The sequence below is a fragment of the Python bivittatus genome, unplaced genomic scaffold, assembly GCF_059951505.1.
Source record: "Python bivittatus isolate LINGU-HERP-01145 unplaced genomic scaffold, Pbiv_v1 ctg000980_np1212, whole genome shotgun sequence".
In the NCBI taxonomy this organism is placed as follows: Eukaryota; Metazoa; Chordata; class Lepidosauria; order Squamata; family Pythonidae; genus Python; species Python bivittatus.
Genome location: NW_028277125.1, coordinates 24,453,569 through 24,463,809, shown reverse-complemented (window position 1 = coordinate 24,463,809; position 10,241 = coordinate 24,453,569).

Below are 10,241 nucleotides of genomic sequence, written 5' to 3'. Positions count from 1 at the left end.
ACATGCTTTTGGCATGTGGCTGAGGGATTTCAGAAATGACTATGTTTAGCAAGGATGAGAAAGTAGAAGAAGGAAACGGATAAGATGACTGGATGGATCACAGATTACAGCATTATTGTTGGAGCTGCTACAGATTATTTCTGGGGACAAGTTAAGATGGCAAGTATTATCCATGAAATCAGAATCCAACCCAACTCCATGTTCCCAGGCTAACTTTTCCTGCCAGGCACCTAATGTCTGCAGATACATTCACTGTCTAAAGGGTAGAGCTACCCTGCCCACAAATGTTCATCTATGCTATTTAAAAAGTAAAGGTATTACATATCTGGTCTGATTTCTTTCTTTGGATAGAATGTGCATAGTTTCACTCTGTAATTTCCACTAGAGGGAGCATTGATAATTCCTTCTCAAAAGGCCGAGGACTCTACAAAGAATCATTTGTCTTGAGCAGCAGGAGTAGATAAGCTACTAGATTTGTTGCCTTGTCTCAAAGATGGCAGTATTTTGTCTGAAGGTAAGTGTTAGCCAAGATAAAGTAATATCACACATATGTAAGTTGTAAGGATAATACTAATACTTGGGCAAAGAAGAAGCTTTGCAAATAACCAAGAATTTTAAGAAGAACTAAAGCATTATAGAATAATGGCTGAAGATATAGAAAGTTAGGAGTATTTGAAAACAAATGAAACAAAACAAAAAAACCCACCCTCTAAAAAAAGGGATGAAACATAATAGTCCACATGTATAAGTCAAGGAGATTCAGATATATATTATAAATGTTTCAAACATATTCCTTTCAAAACTTTGGCTGCCTATGTGTTCTGATAGAATGGAAGACAAGTATTCGGTCTCCAAATACATGCAATTTTAAACAAAGCAATATATGACTTATTGACACAATTTTTTTCCAAAGTAGAATATTAGGTAAATTCTAAGAAATGTAATGATTGGGGTAATAATAGTGATTCTCTACAAGTGATTGGCTTAACTGCTCTGATGTCATAGATGGATGGAAATTCTGAACCTCAGACCACCACTACTTTGGCTGCATAACCTAACAGTGTGAATATGCTATCTGGGAAATGGTGCATTTTTCTGGCTGTAAAAGGTTTCATTTTGGGTAGTCCCCAGATGCAATATCTTCATGTCCTTTTCTTGCTCCTCTCAGAAGAGAAGTGCAGTTTTGAAAGGAAGTGTAAGATTCTAGGGGGTGGGGTGGGGGGAGGGAAAAATATCCACAATGCAGAATTGCCTTCATCAAAACTTTTGCAACATTATGCGGTATTGGGAAAAGGCGAGATAAATCCAAGCAAAATTAATTATTCAAATTAACAATGGAGGGTGAATTTAGAATGATTAAATAAGAAATCAGCCTGCACTTTGGCTCTGAAAATGGAAAACAGATAGGAAAAATCCTGCAGTTTTACAGCAGGAAAATCTTTAAATTTATTTGCTAGTCATAAGTTAAAATTCTGGACTTGAAGATTTGGCTTCAGTTAGTGTGACAGTAATAAATCATTTTGTAAAATGAATAATTATGGTGGAATCTTTTTCAAGTTTTTACTATGATTTAGAGTCACATTTTAAAATAGTTTTGTGTGACATGTGAGATAGCATAATAAAAGAGCTAAAGTCTTAACTGTTTACAAGAAATAAATGTTTATGGGTGCATTGTCCAAACGTAATTTGAATATTTCATAATTTTGCACCTTATACTTATAAATGCATTGACCTGCATTAAGTTATACATATTTGAAATACGGAGCAAGAATTTTTAAAAAGCCTTTCTGGAACCAGAAAAACTAGCTTTTAAGCATTAAAATATAATCTCTCATTACGTAATAATATATTATCCATGGCTACCATTGTACTCAGTATGTATGTAATGTTGATTTAATGTTTGTTCAGTATTTCAATATTTTTAATTTCTATAATATTGGGTGCTTAAAGCCAGTTTGGTGTAGTGGTTAAGGCATCATGCTAAAAACCAGGAGACTGGGAGTTCTAGTCCTGTCTTAGGCACAAAGCCAGCTGGGTGACCTTGGGCCAGTCACTCTCTCTCAGCTCTAGGAAGGAGGCAGTGGCAAACCACTTCCATAAATCTTGCCAAGAAAATGGCAGGGTCTAGTCCAGGCAGTCTCCAGGAGCTGATACTGTCTTAAAGGCACTAAATAAATAAATATTGGCTGACCGCTGATTTTCATTTATATGTTCTTTTATTCAGTTATCTATGACCAGTCCAATAGTTGGAAAATTTTTGACATGAAAGAAACATTTCCATTCCATGAATGAATTTATCTGCTCAGGACATGAGATGGAATTTTGAACATTTTCCTGGGGTTTCCATGCAAGGTTAGAAATGGCTGATTACCTTGCGATCCTAAAGAAAATATACCCAGAGTTTTAAAAAAAGTTGTGAAAGCAGGCAGAGCATGGCTTTAGGCATTCTTTCCAGCCTCTTTACCAGGAGTGGTCATAAGAGAAGTCTGTATTTTCTTCTGTGTAACAAAGTAGCATTATATCATGTATGTGCATGTGTGTGTACATCCCTGCGTGTTCTCCCCAGGGACAAATGAAGGTGTGTTTGCAGGTGTTGGCTGTATGTGTCCGAGTGTGCATATACAATTATGTGAGGGTCTAATCAAAGCGGGTACGTATGTGGTACTCCTGTGTAGGGTATAATCTGGGGAGGATTGCATCTGTAGCTGTGATTTAGCTCCCCCTTCCTGTGGTTTCTGTATCTGTCTGCATATATGCATTAGGAGTCTCGGGATACCCAGGATGTACGGTCACATGACAGGAGGGAGGAGGGAAGGGCTTAGAATGGCAGAGTTGTCCACTTCCCAAGCTGATGCCCAACTGCATTTCCCATGGAGAAATGTTTGTATTTCCCATGTATTGGGGACATTTTTTCTGGTATGTTTTTCTCTCTAGCCCAGTTGGATCCAGTCCACTTTCAAACTTGATTTTTTTCTGCCTCCTCCTTCTTCTGCATCAGATTTGGTCCTATTTGGTTCTGTTTTCAGAGAGTTACCCTGCTGGTGGACTCACTGCCAGCCAGCAGAGACACAGCCAGAATCCTGAGCAACTTCACTTTACATTCCTTCTTTCCAACATTCCATTGGGTTGAAATGAATAAAAAAGGAATGCATCTTGCACAATACAGTATGTGCACGGGTTGATTCATATGCACAGAAATAAATTTAGACATAATTACTGTAATTTTAGCAGAAAGAGAATACAGTTCACCATTGTGGAGAAACCTGTAGTCAGGTGACTTATGTGTCTGCACAGTCTGTTCTCCAGATAATTGTGGATGGACAACTATTAACCTAGCTTTCCTTTCTAATAGTTCATTTCAGTAAACTGGACATGGATTGGAAAGTAAAGAACAGAGATGGGTAACTGGTTTTATACTGGAAGCTCCATTCTCCCAGGGATAATTTGCTGTGGGCTATTATTTTTTTGGTAGGATATAGAAGCAGCCCACAGGGAATGCCATTCCCACCCCCAAACTGGGAAACGAGAGGACCTCAGGAAAGAAAAGAAGGCAGAGCAGCCAAAGCAAAGCAAGCTGCTTAGTAATGCATTTCTTAAGGGTCCAGGACTGGAGCAGCATCTGAAAGGTTTGGACATAGGAATCAAAGTAAAATGACATTTTCCAGTCTCTAGTTCTTATTACTGGGATGTGGGTTTTGGTTTGGGCACAGAAGATTGCTTCTACGGTTGCAGCAAGGCTTCAACCACAGTTAGCACTCACTCATTATTTGAGGACGAAATTATTGTCAAATAAAATTTCCTATTTTTATAACAATCCATCCTTTAACTGCCAGTGTAATAATAGCATCCCACTAAACGTATATATGTTCTTTCCAGGAAAAAAGTGGGCTTTTTGTTCCTGTTTTGGAAGGCTCTAGGTTCTTTGACAGAGTATTGGTGGGACTGAAGGCACCAAGAGCTGGGAACTACTGCTGGGGCCATGTGGTGGGCATTTTGAAGCAAGATATAGGTGGGGTCAGAGCCACAGTTGTGAGCGGGTACCATTCTCTCTGACAATTTTTCTCCTTTTGACCTTCTGCTCTCTCCTCTTCCCCACTCCCACCCCCACTTTTCTTTAACACCTTCTTATCTCTCTCAAGTAACTCACCAGGCAAGAAGGACAAATATTGCTTATCTAAACTGATCTTTTGAAGACGGCCATTGAAATTAGGCCAAGAGGTCGAAGGTTTTTCAGCCCTATAGTAGATATCCTTATCCTCTACAAGATTCTAGGTTGTCTGAATCGGCACACAGCCTGATCTGCACTGAGGATGCATGTCCATTTAAGATTCTCATAGAACTGGGCCTTGCAAAGAGAAGATCAGGAGCAATGGATAAGGAAGCTTCTTTGCAGCTACTGATTTCTGAGAAACCCTTAATACGCGAACAATGCATCGCAATGTATAAAACCATGTTTTTATTAAGCCAAGTGAAGGTCCATAAAATCACTGCAAGTTTTTGAGAGTCAAGGACTCTTCATCAGGCTATTTGCTTAAAAAAAAAGAGGCAGTGGGGAAGGAATGTAGCTGATCTCAGGGCCATGCCCTTACCAGGTTTTGACCTGGTTGAATGATGGAGAGCCTTCAGACCTGCAGAGCGGTTCTTATCAGGCACAGAGTCACGTAAGTTGTGGTTAAATATCTCCAAAGCTTGCTGTAAAAAGAACCCCAAGGTACTATACATGACATTTTGAAATAGTTTGGAAAATACAATCATGGTTCAGTTTTGTTAATCTGATACAATCTGCATAGACAGTAAAATGGTGCATAAATGTTATGATGACAAAATAAAGCATTATTTGGCTTGTTCTTAGATAAATTTTAACTCCCAAGGAAAAAAGGTAAATGAAACTTCCTGAAAAAAATCCAGAACATTTTAGCACCCAAAACAATCAGTTGCCTGAAATCCAGTCTAATTATTTGTCTCACTAGCCCAAAATTATCTGCTGCCTGTGACTTTTCCACCGAGAAAAGATGCAGTTCCTTCATGGCAATGCACGCAGGGGCTCCTTTTGTGCTCCCATGACCTCTGAAGTACCATTTAGAGATAGAATATAAAGGACTGCAGAACTCTAAAAGGTAAATGCATTGCAAAAGGAAGAAAGAAAACAGAGGAAATATAGTTGCATACAATGTGCACATTTGTGTACACACACACACACACACACACACATCTGGTCAGGAACGGCTGGTATAACAATGATGTCAGTCTGGGCAGATACTACAGAGACAGTTGGCCTTCAGAACTCCTGTGTGAATGAAAACATATGAGAATCAGCTGTCCTTGGGCATCTGGTATCTAAGCCAGTTGATGGTGGCTTTTAGCATATTTTTCTTGAGTGTTAGTTGTTATCAGTACAGAATTGAATCCTCTTGGTGTACAACTGAGGCCAGGCAGGAAATTCTTTGAAAAGGTATTGCACAACTTAAATAATTTTCCTAGAATGACAATGTTTTGACAGGAAAGAAACCGTCTCCTCCCCACCTCACCATCCAACACCACCTCCAGAATTTTCCACTGGAGCTGCATTTTGACTGACAAAAAATCCACATTAATAGAAATCTGAGAATATTCACAGTATTCTGGGCCAGCATGGACATGAAAATGTTGCTTTGGGGTTCGGCAAACTTGCCTGCAGTGAATTTCTCTGGTGGTGGTGGTGGGGCATTGCGGGGAGGAGGGGAGATTCTTTTGCAAAGCAGGCACGTCAAGTTTTCTTCCTGATTTAGAACAAAAAACGTAATTCAGGTCAGGAGTGTGGAATTTCCTGTGGGATGGGAAACCTGATTCCTGACCAGTTCTGAAAGGTTGCAATAAAGAGGACAAGGGTCGTTTGTTTGCCTTGACCGCTCTGGTTGGAAGGAGAAGCGATGGATTTAAATTGCAGGAAGGAAAGTTGGCTTATGGGATGCCTTTAAGTGAACAGGCTGAAAAAGAGATTAGGTGGAAGCCTAATTAACTTTCCAAGAGTCCCCATTATCTTGTGTTAAAGTTAAAGCAGTGTTGGGTGGAGAAATTCTTCTAAACATTTTCCTATTAATTCTAATTTAATTTTGTGAAAGAAAAGTAGCTTTTGAAATTACTTTCAAAGAAAAAGGGAAGCTTGGAGAGGGTCTCCTGGGTGGAGCATAGTATTAATGTTGTGGGAGCAGAGTGATGGTTCTTCACTAGTGCTCTGATTTAATTTTAATAATAATAATAATAATAATAATAATAATAATAATAATAATAATAAATCTTCAGATCAAGCTCAGCTTCTTGTACTGTATGTGCAACTTTCTTTAGAGGATACAGGAGTGGTTTGCCATTACCTCTTTGGGGATATTTTTCTTCACTTTCCCAGACTAGCCTACAAATTTCATATTCTCTGGTAGTCTCCCATCCAAACACTAACCATATTTGATTCTGGTTAGCTTCTGATACCATACTAACCACATGCTGCCACCTTACAAGTACTGCCAAATCCTGAAATCTGTTGAAATACTATCAAAGACCAATATATGTCCCAGTGACCTCCTTGCAAGGAAAATCAAAGTGACATGGAAATGTTGTTATATCCTGAACTTCACAGAAGACTTTATGAAATTGGAATCCAGGTCCATAGTTTATAAGAAGTGAGGACACTGGATGTGCAAATAGGAGGTATGCTTAGATCAGTGTTTCTGAACCTTGGCCACTTTAAGATGTGTGGACTTCAACTCCCAGAATTCCCACCCAGCATGGCTGGCTGGGGAATTCTGGGAGTTGAAGTCCACACATCTTAAAGTTGCCAAAGTTGAGCAACATGGCTTAGATGCTGTTGCTTGGTTCCTAATATGAAGTAAGAGGACTTATAATTTCAGTCTATATAAATAGAGGAGAATCAATAAAGGAAGTTCCAGACTTACTCTCATAGGAGAAATATGCCATTAAGGCATTGTACACTTGGCAGAAAGTGTCTCCTGTATTTGCTGGAATTGCCTTGACCTTGTTTAAATTTGGAAGTATTCAGTTGTGAAAAGTTTTAGACAACCTGTCCGGCTGCATAATATCCATTCAACCTTACAATATCTGTACAGGGGTGAAAAACATCAAAAACAACACCTACAAAACCATTCCACCCCCACAAAGAAACCACCCCATACAAATACATTCTTCTGTATGTATCTGCACTGCAAATACATGATTTTCCCATGTTATGGTTCAGTCCATGATTTTCCTACAAATGGTTGTTGGCTTCTTGACCTCAATGGTGGAATTCCTCTTCTGTCCCTCTGTGGTTGGTGCTGAATTGAGTTAGCTTTTGGCATCAAATATAGACTCACCAGTTTGCCCACATTATTAGCTAAACTGATGGTGCTGTACCCTTTATTGGGTGTCTCTGTTTTAGGTTTTTTACTTCTGTAATTTTGTAGGATTTTAACTTTGAACGTTGAGTGTATTGTCACATTTGTTTCCATATGCTTTGCTTTGGATTACTTTTAATTAAAAGTGGGCCAAACTTTGCTAATTTATTTACGCATATTGAGGATCTTTCTGCTGAAGAGAATGATCAGAAATAGTCCTAATACAGCTCAGAAAATATGCTACATTTTTAATACCATCTAAAGAAGGCTCTATCCTAGAGAGAATATAATCCATGTTTAAAATAACTGTATCTCTGGGGATAGTTTTAGGATTTTGTACGAGCAGCGAGGTAAGACCAAATATGATTCTAGGTTTCATTAATTGCTTAAAAATTGGATTACAACACTGAAAAAATTAAAACAAGTTATGTCATTTTTATAGTTTGATTATCTTTTATTTTTAAGGCTATATATGTGCATGTCTGTGTGAATTTGAGTATATATTCTGTGTGTGTATACATGTGTGTGTGGGTATATGGTGTTTAGGCATTTTGCTTTTTTATTTTGACTTTCTAGCTTGGTTTGTAGCTCTTTTTTTCATTTCCCACATTTCCTATATTTTTTCCTCCTTTTTTTAAAGGTAGTTTAGTATAGGATTTTAATTTTTCTTCCTCTTTACCTTATAGCTCTTAAAAATATGTAACAGATTAGGTTTCTTTTTTAAACTACACAGTTTTTATCAAATACTAATATTACATTGCTATTTAATACCACAATTTATTCAGGTTTTTTTTAAAAAAAGAAATGTTAATTGTAATGCTTTGAAAGGTGAAATGAAAAGTAAAAAAATTAAAGAAAGATAGTTTTAGAATTTAGGCAGCAGTATTTGAACTTGGCTGATCTTGAAAAGTTAAGCAGGGTTAGCGCTGTTTAATACTTGGACAGAAGACCACCAGGAGATAGGTGGGCTATAGGCTAGACTAGGAAATTGGAAAAAAGATTCTGGAAGAAAGCAATGGCCAACTTCTATATTATTACCATGATCTGGTAGAGATATGAAGCCAGCAGGGATCAATTTTGACTCAAAGGAAAGAGAGAAAAAAACAAATTCATAAAGTTGTATCAATGGCTTTGATAGTTATATGAACCTAAATGTCCAAATTTGGAAGTTACTTGCCTCTGATTATCAGTTACACATAGTATTAGCAGACAAGGACTACTATTTTCATATGCAGTATGATGTCCTTTCTGAAATACTGAAAATAAGATTTTTGTTTGAGTGATAGTTTTTTGTTGTATAATTGTATTTTTAAATATTATACATTGGTTGGGAAAGCTCTGAGGTTATAAAATCAATTTAGAAATAATTTAATAACAACTAGAGGTACTGTGCAAAGCAGAAAGATTATCTGCATTCAATTTTTTATACCTTCTTAATTCTTTTAGAAATTCTTATTTTAAAAATAATTTAAAATATTGTTTTAAATCAACTAAACTGTAATAGCATCCTTTGGGTGCTAGGATGTATCTGAAATTAACGTTAAGGAGAGTTTTACTTATAACAACAATAAGAAGAGTTAGAGACAGCTTTCCCTCCCCACTATAATATCCCAAGCAGTTGCATCTGCAAATGAAAATGCTATACACAATTTAGGTACAATCAGGCAGATCACTTGTAATGTTTTATTTCATGATAAGATCAAAACCAAGTACTTCAACAGATCCTGATTCACAATCTGTACAACTGACTCTCTTAAGTTTTACATGTCTTAAAATATAGAATGGTTTTGGTTAATTAGTTCTGCATGAATCTTCCATTTGGGATAAGCCATATGTAAATAGTCACTTTAATAGAGGATAGACTTTCAGCCTCATCTTTCAGCGCAATTATACAGTTAGGCCTTTGATTTATCATTTGAAAGTCTTCTGTGTCTGAGAGAGACAGCAACAGAGAAATATTCATTTATTCTGAGAAATTGTCCACATTAATATTTCCTTCTCTTGTCAACAGTTCAAGGTAGCAACAAAGAACTTTTCTTCTTGCACACTGAAAGCAAAGCTATGTTTGTGGATAATTTAGCTGGCAGTTCTGTTTTGGATGCTATTTTTAAAAATCATGAATATTAGGAGCTGTAAGAACATCTTATGTTAAAACTTAATATATTCATTTCGAAAGTAGATATTTTGTGTACATGTAAGTGTATATGTATGTATGTACATATATATATATGTGTGTGTGTGTGTGTGTGTGTGTACCTAACCGTAGATCTAGACATTAGTAGACCACATGACATGCACATAAAATGTCCAGAGTCACTGGGAGTTGGGCAGTATATAAATTTAATAAATTATTATTATTTTTATTATTATTATTATTAAATACACATGCACACACTTATACACACACACACACATATAAAACCTTGTGTGTGTGTGTGTGCGTGTGCGTGTAGAATGTGCTGATCCTTCCAAATGTTTCTGTTAGGGGATACCTTTTGGGTTTCAGTGGGAGCTGACGCAATAAGGTTTGGAAAATAAGATCTAGGGTAGCATGTAATTTGATGCACTTGACAAATACTCCAACTTTTTCCATCTGTTAGGCAATTGGTATGCTATGGATTGCAGGGCTTCTTTTGGCTAAATATAGTGACACATTCAATGTGACTCAGTGGTGTTGCCATGCCAGGTTTTGACCCCATTCACAGTAATATCACAGCTGTGTCAGCAGGATCCAAAGGAAATTGGTCCATGCACAAAAAACAGCAGACAATGCCTTGGCTATTGTGCGCTATGCATATGAGCTTCTCTTACAGTTAGATATGAAAGGCTGCCAAACAGCTTCTTTGTTGCAAAAGCCCTTCTTTTAGCAAGTAGCAT